This window comes from Plectropomus leopardus, chromosome 14 (genome assembly GCF_026936395.1).
Source record: "Plectropomus leopardus strain MGB_pleo_1.0 chromosome 14, ASM2693639v1, whole genome shotgun sequence".
Lineage (NCBI taxonomy): Eukaryota > Metazoa > Chordata > Actinopteri > Perciformes > Serranidae > Plectropomus > Plectropomus leopardus.
In genome coordinates, this window is record NC_142189.1 from 29849850 (window position 1) to 29867872 (window position 18023).

Here is an 18023-nt window from a genome sequence, read left to right on the forward strand (position 1 = left end):
ATGTCTTGCTTGTTTTTGAGCCATTTCTCTCTACTTGTCTACCTCTTCCCATGTTTTTGAATGAAATCAAGCCAATTTGCACAGGTATCAAAGGGTTAAGATGTCTTGTCATAATAGTGTTGCCTACGCTCCACACAGTGAGTGTAAAAGCATATTTTAAAAAAAAATTCCTACTGTCCCTTCCCTCCAATTTAATGCTTCATCAGTGAGAAGTGACTGAACATGACAGAAAGTCTTCTGTTGACATTTTTCAGGTTGTGTGCTGTTTTAAATATTTCTTATTAGGAAATTAATTGAATTGAAAATTGAAAGCTGGCCAGCACTCTGTTTTCCATAAATGTTATTGTTCCTTTAAATGTATTTGGCTGCAGTAACCTACAGAATTAGTCTTCACATCAATGAGCCATTAAATTGCCTCTTAAGCAAATATGTTTCATGTGTAAAGGCGATCAACTCTGGCGGAGAGTGCGTTGTTAAGCACTTCTCAGCAGCTGCTGTCTCGTGTCCATCCAGAGGCTCGAACATGAACACGAGTCAGAGCCTCGATTTTTTTTAAGGTTTGCAGTTTTCATGTGCGACTGTGTTTAGATTTTTATCGCTTTCTTCACTTTATTTCCAGTTACTGTCCTGCACTCACACACATGACCAAACATAACACTATGCTGTGTGTGTGTGTGTGTGTGTGTGTGTGTGTGTGTGTGTGTGTGTGTGCGTGCGTGCGTGCGTGCGTGCGTGCGCGCGCGCGCGCGTGTGTGTGTGTGTGTGTGTGTGTGTGTGCGAGATGTGCTATTAGCTGCTATTTTTACTGTCATGAGTCAGATCGCTCATTTTGAGTACATTCTGTGAATTCAGCTGGGAAATACCTCCCACCAATAGTAACAGGTAGAATATTTGTGATTTTTTTTATTTATTTATTTTGTCTCAAAGCTCCGTTATGATTCACCAGGCATTATTCATTTAAAGGGTTTGTTGACACACAGCAGGGAATCCAGCAAAATAAATAGCACGAGGTATTACATATAAAATCACACCAATGCCATCAATAATTGATGGAGAAATCTCTGCTGGTGTTTGTCTATGGTTAATTTTGACATAATATAAACAGATGTTTTTGATGTTTTCAAAATAATTCATTAGTGTATGGAGATCACTGGGAGCTCAAGGTGTGAATGGAAGCATTTTTGTCATATTAGACAACTGCAAAAAGTAAATAAAGTTAATCAACCCTTAGTGACTGTTTGGCACATTTTACATGCTTTTCAATCTTTATTTTTTGATAATTTTAGGTGTGTTCACGCATATGGCATACATTTTGGCAAGAATGTGTATTGTATAATTTTTGAATTTCCAGCTCCAACAATAAGCCATAAATGCACTGTGAAAACTTAATTGTTACATTCATACTGTCAACTGTAAGAAATGCTCCATTGAAACCCATTCAAACTGTAATTTTTGATCCCACAGCTGTCAAAGCATAAAGACATTGTATATACATATATATACATATGTACATATCCCATACTGTGATCAATCCCCCCTGCAAAAAAACAAACAAAGTACTACCTAGCATGTAGTATATGGAGCACTGGACTAAAACTAAAGGCTGTCTTGTATCTCTAGTCTAGTCTTAGGTCATTAAGTGCAACTCTAAAAAAAACAGTCAGTTACATTTATGTACAACACACGGCTTCAAAAGCTCTTTCACTGTCACAACAGTCACATAAACAGATGCATGAATTTTCTTCCCTTTGTCCAACATAATTATGCCACTTCATGTTCATGTTTTTGTAAATATCCAGTCCTCAACGACAAGTCAACAAGTAGAAGCTCTGTTATTTACACTGAATACAGAAAAGCTCGCAGGCATCAACACGACCTTCCAGTCTAATGAAGATGTTTAGCTCAGTTAATTATGCAGTCACAGGGCTTTCTGCTTAACAAAATGCTCCCACAGATATGATAAAGGCTGTGAATTTGTGAATACACACCTGAGATCGTTATAATCAATAATTTACGGCTTACTTGTAACTTTTTTATTGAACAATAAATATGTTAGACAGATAACACACCAGACAGGACTGAAGAGTATCTGCAAGTGCATGAATAACACAATAAGACACACAAACAGATATTATAACAAAGTCAAAAGCAACAGAACATTATTTTAAGAGTAATGAGATAAAAAGAAATGTATACAAATAGAAAATATATGCAATAAATAGATGAATGATTGAGGGAAGGGCATATAATAGAAAATATTCTCTAATAGTATTATATATTTTAAACATTTACTGTGTATGTATTGAAGTATTCGCCCTACAATGCATCCAGACTTTCCTGCCACAGCTTTTATCAATTTTGCTCTAGTCTCATAGCCATAAAATGCTACAGAAAATGTAAAAAAAGAAAAGAAACAAACTTAACAAGGAAATTGTTCCAGAAACGTCCAGTGAACATTCACAAGAAAAACAAACAAACAAAAAAACAAGGCCAGTGAGTGAATTTTCACAGGGACTGCTGAAGAAAACGTCTTAAAGAAAAAACACATTACTGTAATGTCAAGCTCCTTTTGTGTGTGTGCTGGTGTCACATTAAATGCAGACCTGAGTGATTTTAAGAGCACACCCACTGTGGCTGACTTGTCAGATAACTCTGAAGGGTGTGTGTGTGTGTGTGTGTGTGTGTGTGTGTGTGTGTGTGTGTGTGTGTGTGTGTGTGTGTGTGTGTGTGTGTGTGTGTGTGTGTGTGTGTGTGTGTGTGTGTGTGTGTGTGTGTGTGTCCTCCTATAGGAAACATAGGCAGCTGCCTGGGGCTGAACCGGGGGGTGATGGTGGAGTGGGATGTATGTGGAGAGGATTTGAGTGGAAGGAAAATGAGAAGGCAAGAGCCCAATACAGGTGTGCCAACACCTATTCCTTCTAACTTTAAATATCAGCACTCGGTTAGTCGTCTACATGTTGTGTGCTGGGTATCCTCCCACGTCTGTTGTTAATGCCCTGGGACAATGTGTCAACTGTTACCTGTTGAATGCATTGTGTCTTTTAAAAAAAAGACTTCCATTGTCACGCCTGGAACACACTTGCCTGTTGCCCGCTCACAGTTTTCACACTGGCAGCGTTGTTGCTGTGACGCTTCTGCAGGGCTGCCTGCTGCAGTGAGTGCTGTATTTCAACATTTATGAGCACATATTCCACTCAGTTATGAAGTCATGCTGCTTCTGCATTGTCAACAACACGGGCCTACAAATGTTTCACAATAAAATGTCTTGCGTCAACAACTGAAGGGATTCTGTAGACAGATGTCAGAGGACAGAAAAAGGAATGTTTGGGTAAAACATACAGTATAGATTTGCTTTTTTCATCACTGTGACGGAATAAAATACATCTGAGACACTGAAAATGTAACAAAAGGTGGTATAGAGTGGGACTGCAACAACGAATTGATAAAATCGATTATAATTGATAGTTAGATGCGTTGGAAATGAATATAATTATCAATTCATTGTGTTGCGCGATTATTACGTCACTCAGTGTGTAGCCAGACTGTTTACGTCACACACCAACAGGAACAGAGGTGAAGTTGTGTTTTGAAGAGGCATGGCGGAGGTAGAGAAAATGTTTCATATGAAAGGAAGTGGAAGTGTGTTAGCTTCAAAATATGCAAAAGTGAAACGGCATGGCACGTGAGCACGACAGTTGTGACGTAGCATCTAAAACAAAAGCAAAAGTGAGGAGGAGGAGAGCTTAACGGCAGGGAAAGTCTCGACAAGAAAACACGTATGTTCAGTTTTAAAGTAAGGAAACGGACGATATGTTGTAAAAGCTGTCAACATTTAGTTTTTGAATTGTTTCATATTTGGTTTTGTAGTTATTTATTATTTCTAGTTTAATATTATTTTGACTGCTCAGGGATATTCAAGCAACCACCTGTTTATGCACTTTTTGCACTGTTGATGATAATCTGTTTTTTGAAGAATGTGATGGGAGAAAAAAATGCTTATTTTAAGCATCGATTTCTGTTTTTCAAAATCCGATTCATCAATTAACCGAAAAAAATATTGACAGGTTATTCAATTATTAAAATAATCATTTGTTGCAGCCCTAGTATGTGAGTCTGAGTCAATATAATTATGAAACATTTTTCACTGTTTATGCTGGCAATCGCACAGCACATGTAAAAAAACGTGGAGCCACTGTTCTCTCGATGTGCCGCAGCTGAGACGATCCTGACCAGCACTGCTCACGCAGGCAGTGTGGCTGCTCTAATCTGTTAACATGGCTGCCCAAAAAAACAAACATGTTCCATGACGCTCAGGTGCTGCTCATGCAGGCAAGAGTGTTACAGACGTCACAGGAAATGTACAGTTTCTGCTCATTAGATGTTTGTTTGTTTGTTTGTTTTTAAATAAACTTGCATCAGTAAAACACCTCCTATTTATTTTTTTATGCAACAAAGGCACGTGGTTAGTTTTAGAAAAGAAACAAGATGGTTCAGCTCAACATTCATGCAGGAAGCAAACAGCGGAGCTGGATCTATCCACCTCCCCTCCCGCCTGCCCTATAAGGACTTTTCAGCTCCTTCCATAAAATCTTTACTGAAAGCGTTTTAAACTGATGCTGCCTGGCAGGTCATACCACAGACGGCGTTTAAAGATTTGGTAATGAGAACAAGCTGAGGAGGCTAGCCAAGAGCAACAAATGTGCTAGGTCCATCACTGCTTTCACTATTTCTTTATTTATCTGAGCAGTATTACTAACAGAACAATTGTTTTAGTCAAATTTAGACAAAAGGGAAAAGAGATAAATTAGAAGACTTTTACATTTGGAAACTGCTGTACATAGTAGCAGTTGAAAAAAAGCTGTACGATAATAAGTCCTAATATATGTTATTGTGTCCTGTAAACTGCAAAAAGAGTAAAGAGTGTCAAGGAAAGATCTGAAAATTGAGGGGGAATTTATTCATTTAATTATGTTACAGATTTTTCTAGCACTTTCTTGAGGTCATTTCCTTGTGATTTTTGTTGTTTCTTTTCTTTTCTTTTCTTTTCTTTTCTTTTCTTTTCTTTTCTTTTCTTTTCTTTTCTTTAATTCATTATCAGGTCATTTTCTTAGCTAATTTGTTTTGCTAATTTTGGTGGTTCACCCTCCTCTTCCCAAAGATATAAAGCCAGTTTGCTTATTTTTAAAGGGTTAAAACTTCACTATGGTGGCATATGTATTTTAAGTTGATTAATATTTTTGGTACATTTTTATTTATATTATATTTTTATTTGGAGATGGAGTGGATTCAGGGGAAGAAAAACCTTATTTTAAGTTATTTTTTGATGCAAAGATTTGCACATAAGCTGCAATGTAGAAAAACATGGAAATGGAAGTAGTTCTTTGTTTATGTCAGTGTAAAAGTGCAATTAAAAATATTTTGTCCCTAATGTCAGTTGATTGGGATCTCAATGTCAATCAAAATAATGATTAAAAATGAGTATTTTCGCCGGAATCGTGCAGCCCTATTTGTAAGTCAGCTCAGAAGCACACTGGTAAGGTCCCTGGCTAAAAGCACAGCTGGAGTCATTTTTCGGGAATTAGCTTTTAGAGCTCCCACTTTGCCATGATCGCACATTGTATTCAGAAATTAAGAAAGTATGCCACATGTCAGGTCAGACTCTTCATGAAATGGCCAGCGGTGCCATCCCCACCCTTTCACCCCTCAAGTGCGGCCAAGCAAAGATAAAGGCTAAAAAAAACTGCTCCGGAGCCTGAGGGCTGCGGTGCTCGGGACCCTTAAGTAGGGACATTTATAAATATTACAAAGCAGAGCACCTGTCACAAGATATTTCAGTCACATGCAGACTGAAATCCTTTCCGGGTCAACATGGGAACCAGATCTAATTAAATGGCTCCCTATTTCACCAGTTGTCCTTTGGAATGGTTGATGTGAGCATTATACCAGCGAGCAGCATGGCCCACTCTGGCACGGGACGCTGGCTCTTTAGCAAAAGCCGTCAATCTCCCAGTCTTAGGAGCCTTGTATAATCCCTTTATGTTTGCAGGGCTCATGTGGTCACAGAGAGTTTAGAGTCATAATTCTGCTGGACTTAATTACATTCTCCACTTAACTCTCAACATGCTAATTCCTAAAGCTTAAAATACTGCTCCAGTGTAGGGAGGACCTGTGTGTGTGCAGCAATATGACATTTTTAGGAGTGAACACAAAAACTAAATGGTTGTAGATAACTTCTCACATTCGATTTTCTTTCTGCTGTCATTTTTTTTCCATTTTGTTGATGTTTTTTTTCCACCACGTGTTCCAATTGTTGGACTGACCTCAGCCGATGAGTTTCCTGGCATAGCTCTGTTGTTGCAATTTCTGTTCCATCAAAGAAAATACTGTTATAGATTTCTTGTCTCATACAAGTTTGAGTGAAGCACCTTCATCCCATGATGCTTTTCAGGCTGTACCCTGAATTCGTGTTCCCTCAGGGACAATAATCTTGATAATATCCTGTAGTGTGTGATGTGCCTTTATATTTCAAATCTTGTAATGTTTGAGACAACAAAGACGAGCATCTATGAAGTTCGTCCTTGTGTGTGCAATATTCTGCCAACATGTGAATAAGGAGACTACTTTCACATATGTTTTTTTCACTTCGATCAAAGTTGCATTCATGTACTCTCAGACTCTCCTGGAACATGAGTTAAGTTGAGTCTGTCTAGAATATTTCTATTATAGTTTTGTAGGCCTTGGCATCCTAGTTTGCTGCTTTGTAAGATTTTGTGTTCATTTGTGGGTTTGGTCTGTAGCTGATGTTACCTTGACAATCTATATAAATGTAAGATTTATGCGTTATCTGAAGTATTTTAAATTGGTGTGTTTCATTTTAGTTTTACAGGAGAGAACCTTTCATGGACTCATGTCACTCATCGCTCTGGATGCAAAATTCACTTTTTAAAATATGGCTTTAAAAAAATATTTTAAAAATACATACATATTATTTTCTACTTTTGTTGGGTTTATTTTTTTAACCATCATCAGTCCTGAATTCCTTTCAAAATTGTAACCCTTTAAATGCCACCTTTTTGTCATGCCACGATGTTTTTAGTTGAAAAAAAAATCCTCTACAAAAAAAAAAGAATTATTTTAAATATACTACAGGCAAAGTAGATTTCTTTTTATGATCACAGCCTGGGACATGTCAATGACTTGCAGCAAAATAATTGCATGTATTTCCTCCATTTTCCAGATATAGTTAAAAAAAAAAGATGTCATCAGGTGAAAAAATAGTAAAAACTACAAATTCCATGGCAAAATCCCAGAATGACACCCAGAAATAATACAACGCATGCTTTTATACTTTGATGAAAAACTGCAATCTGAATGTGTTTCAACAAGGCATTATTTTTACACTTTACAGTATGAAAGCAGAAATTTTGTTTGCACAGTGTAAATTAGACCTATTGTTGGAGCTGAGCTGGAAATTCCAAGATTGATCAAAAATATACAATCTTTCCAAAATTTACACCATGTGCATGAACACAGCCAAAATGATCCAAAAAATGAAGAATAAAAAGCATGTAACCTGCACCAAACAGTCCCTGAGGGTTAATATTCCAGCTGTGAGCAGCACATAGAGCAGCTTCCCGAGTCTTTCCAAAGAGAATAGTCCAGACCAACTTTCCATTACATCAGATGACACAGTCCCAAACGGGGCTTAGAAGGACCTAGTGTGATGGTCATTACAGTGGACAGCCTAAATGTACTGTAATGAGTCATAAAGCAGGGATAATAGGAGTAAATGTATTGGCCTCACATTGGCCTTCAGCATGTATGAGGAACAAATTATTTCCTGGTTCATAACCATTACTGCTAAAACTCAACACGATGAGTATTTAATTGACAAGTGTGGCTGCGCTCTCTAGACGTCTGCATGTGCCTGATGGGGATGAGTGAGAACGGTGTTGGCTTGAAACACTCCACCTGTGACCACCAACACGCTTTGGTAATACGCTGTCATCGTGACGAGGCGAACAAAAATATTTAATTCATGTGTTGACTGAGCTGCTGCAGTCGGAGAATCGGTGCACATTGTATTTCCCTTATGCAACGCTCTGCGGGCACCGCTCTATCCAAGCACTGCATACTGTAATTTCCCTAAGCACTGTGCATGGCAGAGATGAACCGCTCACAAATCAACCAGGAAAGGAGCGCAGGCAGGCTTTTTTTAGGGCCGTGAATTCAGATTTTATGAGTGAGCCATTTCACAGTGCTGTGCATATAACGTCATATACAGTTCATGTTTGAAGACATTTTCTCACACAGTTAAACTTCACAATAACAGAATCACAGTCTGCAACATATCTTTTATGTTCACAGCATACATGTACAAGTATGTTTAGTTTTCTGTACATTATTTCTTCAAATTCAAAGGTACTTTGTTAGGAAATATAATAAAATGATGTAGTCTGCTCTGCTGATGCTGATTGTGTTACATTTTCAATAGTATGGACTCTGTTTAAAGAGTGCCATTGTGCTTTCAGCCTTAGAGTCAATACATCAGTACTTAACCCTTTAAAACCTGGATCAACATTAGTTTGCTTGTGCTGTGTTCAGATGGCTTTCACAAGCATTTAAAACCTCTGAAACCTGAAACTGGCTTGATTTCTTTCAAAAAACTGGAAAAAAAACATAATGAGAAAAATATTATTGGGGTATTTTACTTTATTTTTTGTATACTTTCAGGTAAAGTTCTTCACCAATTTCTTGCCATGTCAATGGCCTCTTTTCGGATGCTCTTGGGGACTTTATTTCTTAGAAGGTACTAGCGACAAATTTAGCGACTTATTCAGACCATTAGGGAAAAAAGGGAAATATGCGTATATCATGATTCATTCCCATGCATGGTCAGATAAATCACAGTCCACAGCTGTTTCGCCATCATTGTCAAGGCTTCCCCTAACTCCTCTTGTGCCATGCAGTACGTTTGGGACAGGCAGGGAATTCAGTGGCAGTGACTTTCTGCTTTCCTAAGGTGAAGCTCGCTCTCTGAATGCAAAGTTTATTTCAAATTGCTGCACAGTCGTATAACCCCAAGTTATACGACTGGCCCCAAGTTCTCAGGCCATTCAAATGATTTTTTGTGGATTTTTCTATATTTAGTCTTCTTCAGCAAAGTTTGAATGCCTCAATTAACGTGCGATGATGCCACCAATATGCAAATGAGCATATGACATTATCTAGGGACTTTTTGTGACTTTTTAGAGCTAGTGCTAGCTACTTTCATTTGAAATGAGTCGGCAACATTGGACCTAACCAACAGTTGTCCAATCATAGCCTGCAACCAAACCATGTGCATGGGCTTAATGAAGAGCAATAATCTGCAATGACTGCATATAAAGATGGATGATGCATCTCTGCTTCTTCCCACCGGACGACAATGAAGCCAAAGTATGCCCGATTCAGCTGCTGCCATCTTGCTTTGGTGAGGTCATTTGGGGCCAGAATCTGCTCAGTTGTGATCTCCCACCCATACACCCATCCGACCAATCATGAGCAGCGCTGTTGATCGCAAGCACACCCATTAGCACATGCAGCTGTCAATCATGACATTGTAGCGGTTATTAATAACCACGTTAGAATTTGGAATTTGCACTCATTAAAGTAAAAGTTGCACCATTCTCCATTTAAGAGAAAAATAAAATTTAAATTATAGAAAAGCTTCAAAACATGTTATCACTTTAATAAATCTCACAATCTGTACCGTTTATCCTGTATACATTGATCTTGTTTCTCTCATGAAATAATATCCACAGAAAATGACTTGGTGATAAATGAAACCTTTTTATTTATTTCATAAAATGATGATTAAATTGAGGAAGGGATATGGCCTATAAATGAAGTTAAACAAGTGAAAGGCAACCAAGGTAATGTATATTCAGGAGATGAAAATGATTGATTATGGATAATAGTGTGTGATATATATGACCGTATAGAGCAGGGATACGTGCTGAATGGTTAATTGTAATTTAGAAATTTGGTTAGAACATCACTATACAACATCAACGCTGATGAATAGAAGATGTTATTTTGCCTACTTTTGCCGACTTGATTAGACTTCTCCGTGGAGGTCCAGGTCGTCGCTTCACTCCAGTGGAGACCTGCTGCGTGTCTTCCAGACGAGGTGACCCGCTGAAAGGCGGCGGCGGCAGGGCAGGTGGAGTGGGTGTGCGGCGGTCTTTAACTGGCCTCGGTATTCGCCTCGGCGAAACAGTAAAAGTCTTTGAACAAAGTCTTTAAGGACTGGCGACGGATGCTGACAGTTTGTTTGCTGACAGGTGTTGGCTCTAGACCCGTGACAGAGTTGATGGGGGATCGCGGAGTGTCCTTTTTCAATTGAACTTGCAGAAATAATTAAAAGTAGTCCCATTGGCCTGACGAAGTCACTTTAAATTATTATCTTCAGCATATTTGAAATGAAATACAAAAATGTCTTTGCTGACCAAAAACCAGTGTTAAAAAAAACGTCAGAGAATTAAAAAGAAAAGGCTTCGAAAAAGTTCAAGTTTAGCAAAGCTCTGATGAGCAGTTGCAGCTCCTCTTGAAAAATTGATAATTGCAGCGTATAATAGCTAACTAAATATTTGTAAAAAAAAAAAACAAAAAAAAAAAAACGCATTTGTGGATGCCACCTAAGCTTAGGATAACATTAGCTTTTTGTTTCTATTTTTTTGTCTTCAAATTCCAAAATCTGATGATGAATAAATCTGCCACCATTATCATTGTAAACTGCTAGGATTCAGGAGTAGCAACAGTTTTGAAATCCATTTGAAGTCTTTTTGAATGCAGAAATCCTATACTTTAATTTTCATCTGCTTGCACAAAGGTGTTGCGTGGTACTGTCACACACCAGCCAAGTCTCCATAAAATAATGCAGCGTCATTTATTATCATTAATGACAGTGCTGATGATGGAGGATTTTTTTGAGGAAAGATATTATATCCGGTATTGCTATGTTAAGATTAGATTGTGAACTTGGCAGTGGATCCTTAAGAAGCTGAACATTAATTAGGCTTTCCAGGTTTGGTCTCCTCTGTGCACCTTGAGCTTGATGATAAAGAGGCACGAGGGCAAACACACTTGCCAAGATAAGAGTCCTGGATGAATGATCACCTCCTGAGGGAGAGAAAAAAAAAGTCAGTGAGAAAGTACAAGTGAACCAGTTGGATATGTGTGTGGAGGTAATATTAATCTCTTTGGATTGCACACTGGACATGTGCATTAACTGGTGGTGTGTGTTTTTTCCAGCAAAATGGTGAAAAACAAGCTGCAGGATAGATGACGAATGGACCTGTTATCCTCTTTGTCTTCAGCTGTAACAATATCAGGTCCCAATGCAGAACTCTGCAGCACCACACAGCATCAGCTTCAAAGAGGGATGATAATATGCAGGAGTGTTTGATGCTGCAGTCACACAGATAGCTCTTAGCCAGCTAACAGGGCTGGATCCACTATGCATGTGGCATCAGTGTCATCTGTCGAGTGGTTAGTGACATTAAGGACAGTTTAAAATCCAGTCAATACAACTTGATTGACACTCATGATTTCAAACAATTTGATCTGACACCAACTGTCAAATCTGGTGGTTTACATCTTAATTGTGTATATTTAAAATCTAGATTTTTGAAGTCAGTAGCCCTGTCACCACAAGAAAATGTTAGCATGTGTTTCTGTAGGTTACATTTGTATTTGTATGTTTCATGTGTATCATATCAACATGTCTAATATGAGCTGACTCTGTCATCTGGAGGTGAGAGGGATGGTGGGTGGAGTGACTTGTAGGCAAGACTCCTGCCAAGCAGCAGATTACTGTTTGAGACCAACAAACATCAAAACCAGTCATGTTTCAGCAGCTCATCGCTGTTTTTCCAACATCTTTTACGCCACAAGAGTGGATGTTTCTTAGCAACCTGTTGCTGTTTTTCCAAAGGGGACAGTGCCTTAAAAGATGGGTGTTTTTAACTGAAAAATCACTGCATTTCCTGCCAGGATAGTGAAAAGCAGTTGTTTTGTACCAAGGCATTGCTGCAGGGATATTGCCATGAAAGGCCGTTGTTATTAAGGATACATCTCTGTGTTTTCTGCTGGGATATTGCCACGAAAATCTGCTGCAAGGATATTGCCATGTAAGGTAGCTGTTATTACCGAGACATTGCTGCATTTCCTGCCATAATAGTGCAACAAAAAGTGATTGTTTTTACTGCAATATTGCTATGTTTCCTGCTGGGATAATGACATAAAAAGTGGTTGTTTTTTACCAAGACATTTCTGCATTTCCTGCCAAGATAGTGCCACGAAAAAGCAGTTCTTTTGTACCAAGACATCGCTGCAAGGATATTGGCCCAAGAAGTAGTTGATATTACACATTTACACGTACGTTTCCTGCTGGGACAGTGCTACGAGAGGCATTTTGTTTTCTCTGAAATATTACTAGATTTCCTGCCCAGATAGTGACACAAATAGAGTTTTTTTTAAGATGTTGTCCAAGATGTTTCTGCATTTCCTGCTGGGATAGTGCCACAAAAAACAGTCACTTTTTACCAAGACATTGCTGCATTTCCTGTCTGAATAGAGCTGAGAATACTGGTTGTTTTACCGAGACGTTGCTGTGTGTCCAGCCAGTTACCAGTTGTCTTTACTAAGATGTTATTGCATTTCCTACTGGGATAGTACCATAAAAGCAGTTGTTTTGTAGCAACACATTGCTGCAAGGATATTTCCCCAAAAAATGCTTGTTACTACTGAGACATTGCTGCATTTCCAGCAAGGATGGTCTCCTAACAAGTGGTTGTTTTTTCCAAGACATCTTTAAGTTTCTTGCTGGGATTGTGCCACAAAAAGCAGCTGTTTTTTACCAAGACGTTGCTATTTTTTCTTGTGGAATACCTATTGTTTTTAGCGAGACGTTGCTGTGTTTCCAGGTGGTTAAGTGCCATGAAAAGTGGTTGTTTTTAAACCAAGATTTTGCTGTGTATTTCCAGTGGTATTTGTGCTCCCAATTGAGCTTACTGTTTCGTAAAACCAAAACATGACCTTAATCTTACCAAGTGATGCACTGCCTGATGTGTTTAAATGTATTTGAAAGATTTGCGCATCCTGAATATAGTCAACTTTCATCATTGTCCCACACCAGTAATAAAAGCAATGTTTAATGACTCTGTACTCTGTATGTCACTTCACTTTTCACTAAGTCAGGTCTGCATGGGCAGTTTTCCCCGTATCAGTATAAAAGTCTGAAATATGATAATGTAGCATTTTTACAGTCTTTAATGATGCAAATGTGAGACACCATCCTTTGGGAGACCAATGAAAGTGATGAAGCATTTCAATTTGCTTGTGATTCTATGTTCTCCAGCCAATTAGGCTCGCCTCCTGTGGCTTCTGAGAAACGCTCAGCTCAGTCCAACGCAGGATAACCTTCAAACTGACTGGGTGTGAGCGTTATGTAAACACTGCTGATGTAGAAGTAGGGGGTATAACTGACAAAACTGTCCAGCCCACATTTTCCCCTCATATTTGCCCTATTTCTTCTCTTTTTGTTCTTTCTTTTGGAGCTCATGAAATCCAATATGGCATTGATGGGATACTTTAGCTCACAGCAAGCAGTCAGGTTTTGTCATATTTCTCTTTTGGGGTCTTCTGGCTAAGTTTTTTCTACTTTGCTTTTTTAAATAACTACGTGTGTACACCTGCAGGAGAAAGGACACGGGGCTCAATCCAAGTGTTTTAATATTTCTGAAACCATCTGACATGACAAAAATGGGCAATGCAGTACCAGAAAGTTGATAATAAATTGATCAGTACTAACTAGTTTGACAGTTGGACCGAAAGTCATGAGCAGCAGAGATGGGACCAAGTCATTGTTTCTAAAGTCACAAATTAGTCTTAGATCAGCACCAACAAGTAAAAAGTCAAGTCCCAAGACTAAAAAGTCCCAAATGTTGAGTTTTGAGCTTTAAACAGATCACAAATCGTCACCTAATGTTATGCAAGTCAAGTCTAAAGTTAATACATTTGTGACTCGAGTCTGACTAAAATTCTGTTCATGTGGCTTAAGCCCACACCTCTGACCAGCAGTGACTGACATGATTGACAGCTGACTCCTTGGCTCTAAATGGTTGTTATGCCTCCACACCGGCAATAGCCAAGGCCAGAGGTATTATGTTTGGCTGTAAATGGCAAATGGTAAATGGACTGTACTTGTATAGCACTTTTCTAGTCTTATTGACCACTCAAAGCACTTTCACATTACATTGTCACATTCACCGATTCATACTCACATTTACACACTGGTGGCCGAGGCTACCGTACAAGGGGCCACCTGCTACTCAGTAGTCATTCACAGGCACTCGCACTCCAATGACGCGGCATCGGGGGAGCAATTTGGGGTTCAGTGTTTTGCCCGGAGGAGCGACCCTCTCTACCTTTGAGCCACAGCCGCCCCAGTCCGTCCATTTTATTCTTGTGAAATTTAGCACAAACATCTACTTAGACTAAATGATGAACTAAGTAGATTTTGGTGTTCAAAGATCAAAGTCTCTGTGACCTTGCATCTGTGTCATCCTAGTGAATGCAATATCTAAAGAAGGTCCAGAGGGAGTTTCCTCAAGTCCACAGGGACTCAAGAATGAACTGATCAGAATTTGGTAATTAAAGGGTTTTTTCTTTGGCTATAACATAAGAACTGATGCGCTAATCGTGACAAAATTTCACAATGTCAAATAGGATGTAATGTTGAAGTGCTGACATTTTACATCCAAAGGATCAAAGGTAAACTTTACTCTGACAACATAATGGTCTGCAAAAACACTAGTCCAGACATCACATCTCAGAAACAGAAGGGGAGACATTTTTCCAGATGATAAATTGGTGACAGTTTCAGTTTTGTTTTTTTTTTTAATTTTTTAAATAAAAATTACCATCTGTATGTTTAGTGGGTTTTTTTAAATCACCTGGCTCTATAATTGGCAACTTTTTGCTCATTTTCACCTTTTCCCATATCAAATTAAAAGTAATATTATGCTATTATGCATGTTTTCAGCTTGTGCACACTGCCCCCTAGTGACAAAAAACTCTGCATGTCTCCATCTTTTGGTCATAGGTGGTATTGTTGCTGCCAAGACATTTTTAAATGAGTTGTTCATCATGGCAAAGCATTTTTAAGCTGTCTCCATTTTCACACAGAAGACACTTAATAGAGCTGATACCAGCCCAACAAGTTTTATTTCTTTTAACAAGAGAAGCAGCATCAATCTAATAATAGGCCATCTCAACTTTTACAGGCAACTTAACATCAGCAGAATGTATCTGGCTAAGAAATCCAGTGGCTGACATCCACGCCTTGTTTCGCTGATGTAAACAGGGTGTGGTCATTCAACCATGACATCACTTTTGGGAAAGGTGTGCTCAAAGGTGAAAACCGACCACACCTCACGTGCCTGCAGGACCTTTTTTGCTGCGGGTTGCTGCATTGTATGAATGTGTGACAACTGCATGTCACTAAAATCATGTTTTATGATTTCATGTGACGGCTAGATTACTAAATGGAAAATTGACTATAAATGCAAACGTGCTTACAGAGCAACTACGATAAATGCTCAGATGTACTATACTTGGTATAGTTCCATCAGCCGTTGCTTCAAATGGCACTCTGACATCCCCCTGGGCAGATGATAACATGAAATCTGCATGTGGTCCTTATCTTATCTCAATCTTACAGAGTAACTGTACCCCTCAACACTTTTTTTCTGTTTAAAAAGCAATATGAATGGGTATTTGGTGGTGTTGTTGATTGATTTAAATCCAGCTTTTGACATTTGATTGCAAAGTATTAAAGTCTACATACTGTGTATTAATATCTAAAGTGTGACTGCCCTCTAAAGGTTGAAACCTGCTATTGCAATTTTATTTTGCTATTGGCTGATCCTTGTAGCAGGAGCCTGCTTTCATCACCCAGCCCCCTGTTGCCGCCCCATCACAGCCCTCTCTACTACTGACTACTTTGTAGGGAGGTGCTGTGGATTGAGAGGTGGAAGGATTAGGTTACTGGGTGTGTCTCAACCCTTTCAGAAGCTGCCTGGCCGTTCACCCAGAAGCGTATGTCTCTGTTTTCCCATTTTGCCTCTGTGTGTCCACTCGTCCCCCTCCTTTCTGAAATCTAATATATCTTTTACATAGTTTATAACAGAGTAGTTGCTTGTGGCTAGCGGAAAAAATAGACCAGACACTGAAACTGTTGCTGCATATCGTGAGCCTGCTGCAGTGTGAACGGTGTTGAGGGCTCACCATGTGCGCCGAAAACAAGCCACCGGCACACGTTGGCAAATCAGCATGATTTCGTATCTTGTGTGAATCGAGCTTAAAAATTCTGCAGGGACTGGTTATGGTAAACTGGCCTATTACAGACTAGGTAGTTCCACTACTTGTCAGTATGAGGTGCTGCAGCATCCTCAGCACCATCCTTCCCACACCCAAGCACATTACAACTTTACAGCCTGGTGTTAAGTTGCTCTTTAAATTCTGTGCTGCATTCACACAGTTGGTGTCTTTATCAGTATGGATTTAAAAGCTTACTTTCAGTGGATTTGTGACCAATTTGAAAAGATGCAGCCGTGGGTCTGACATCCCTGCCTTCAGTGTCTCCTTAACCTTTTATCTCTTCTTTCTGTGTGACCAAATTATTAAAAAGTTGATGCAGTGCAGCTCTACACACTCCACCAGAAAAAGTTTTTTTTTTCTTTAACACCTGTCCCTGTTTTATTTAATTCCCTAAACATGCCCTCACTTCTGTCAGACTGAGGAGATGTTCTTAAAAAATATTTCATTTCATGTTGCTAATTCCCCCAGAAAAATCCCTTCCAATTAGTGAAGTGTAGTCATAGCTCACCATGTCACAACACAGCCTTACTCTGGGTGACAGAGAGAACTTAGCGGCTGGCCTGCCGCTGTTTCTTATCCCCGTCACAGCTGAATTCACAACTCCACTAAAGACAGGGGGGGCTGAGGTCTGTGAGCAGAAAACACTTTGAGTGAAAGGACTGTACAGTCCCATGCCATATTCACTGCACACTGCACTCTATAATTGAAATCACCATGTCCCCGCTGTGTTCTCAAGTGAAAGAGAAAGGAGGTGGAGATAAAAGGCATATATAACACAAACAGAAAATCAAAATACACTTCTTGGTATTCCAGCTGAGTGGACGACACAAAAATGAAGTCATGTGGCAAGAAAAGCCTTTAGAGGGATATTGCTCCATAGAGAGCAGAGAGCTTACACATCAGTGCTTCCAAAAGACCTGTGAAAAAAGAAATGTGAGACACATGCTTGTTTGTGTGGCAGCTGCAAAATGAATGTTAAAGATTCATGGCATCCAAAATGGATTTTCTCTGTCATGAGTCGTGACATTATCAGGATGCTGCACAGGATGATGCTTTTGCCAGCAGCCCGGGCAGGACGACTAAATCAGATTTGCTTGTGTTATCAGATCATTCAGGCCCAACTTGTGAGAGTGGCGCTTTAACATATGCGATCACATGTGAAACGTATATATGATCAAAGCAATATTGTGAGTTTAAAACAAGAATTTTCTGAACAGAAAATACAATTAAAGCAGTAAGCACACTCGGTCTGTATGAGGATTCATAACACAATAATGTTTCATACACACAGCAACTAGTTACAGCCCCAAGATTCAGAGAACGCTATGGATGCTTATTAGATTAAACCGGTTGCTTTCTGCAACATGGTTTCATACATTACTGCTCTATTTGTGCATAATCAGAATAAAACACAATGTATATGTCTGTAACTTATTGTGGCCTCCAAATTACGTACTCTCAATAACAGTTTGATTGCGGAACTTTTGAAAGAAGCAAAAATTGATCTTAAAAAATTGATCTAAAAAAATAGAATATGTCAAAATGATGGTATTTTGATAGTAAGACACTACATAAATGCCAGACTAAAAAAAACAGGT

At 39.0% G+C, this 18023-nt stretch overlaps 1 protein-coding gene across 1 annotated transcript in view; it reads left to right on the forward strand.

The window, feature by feature from the left end:
- sntg2 (syntrophin, gamma 2) overlaps positions 1–18023 on the forward strand; it is a 116642-nt gene that overhangs the window by 91893 nt on the left and 6726 nt on the right. The window lies entirely within an intron of this gene.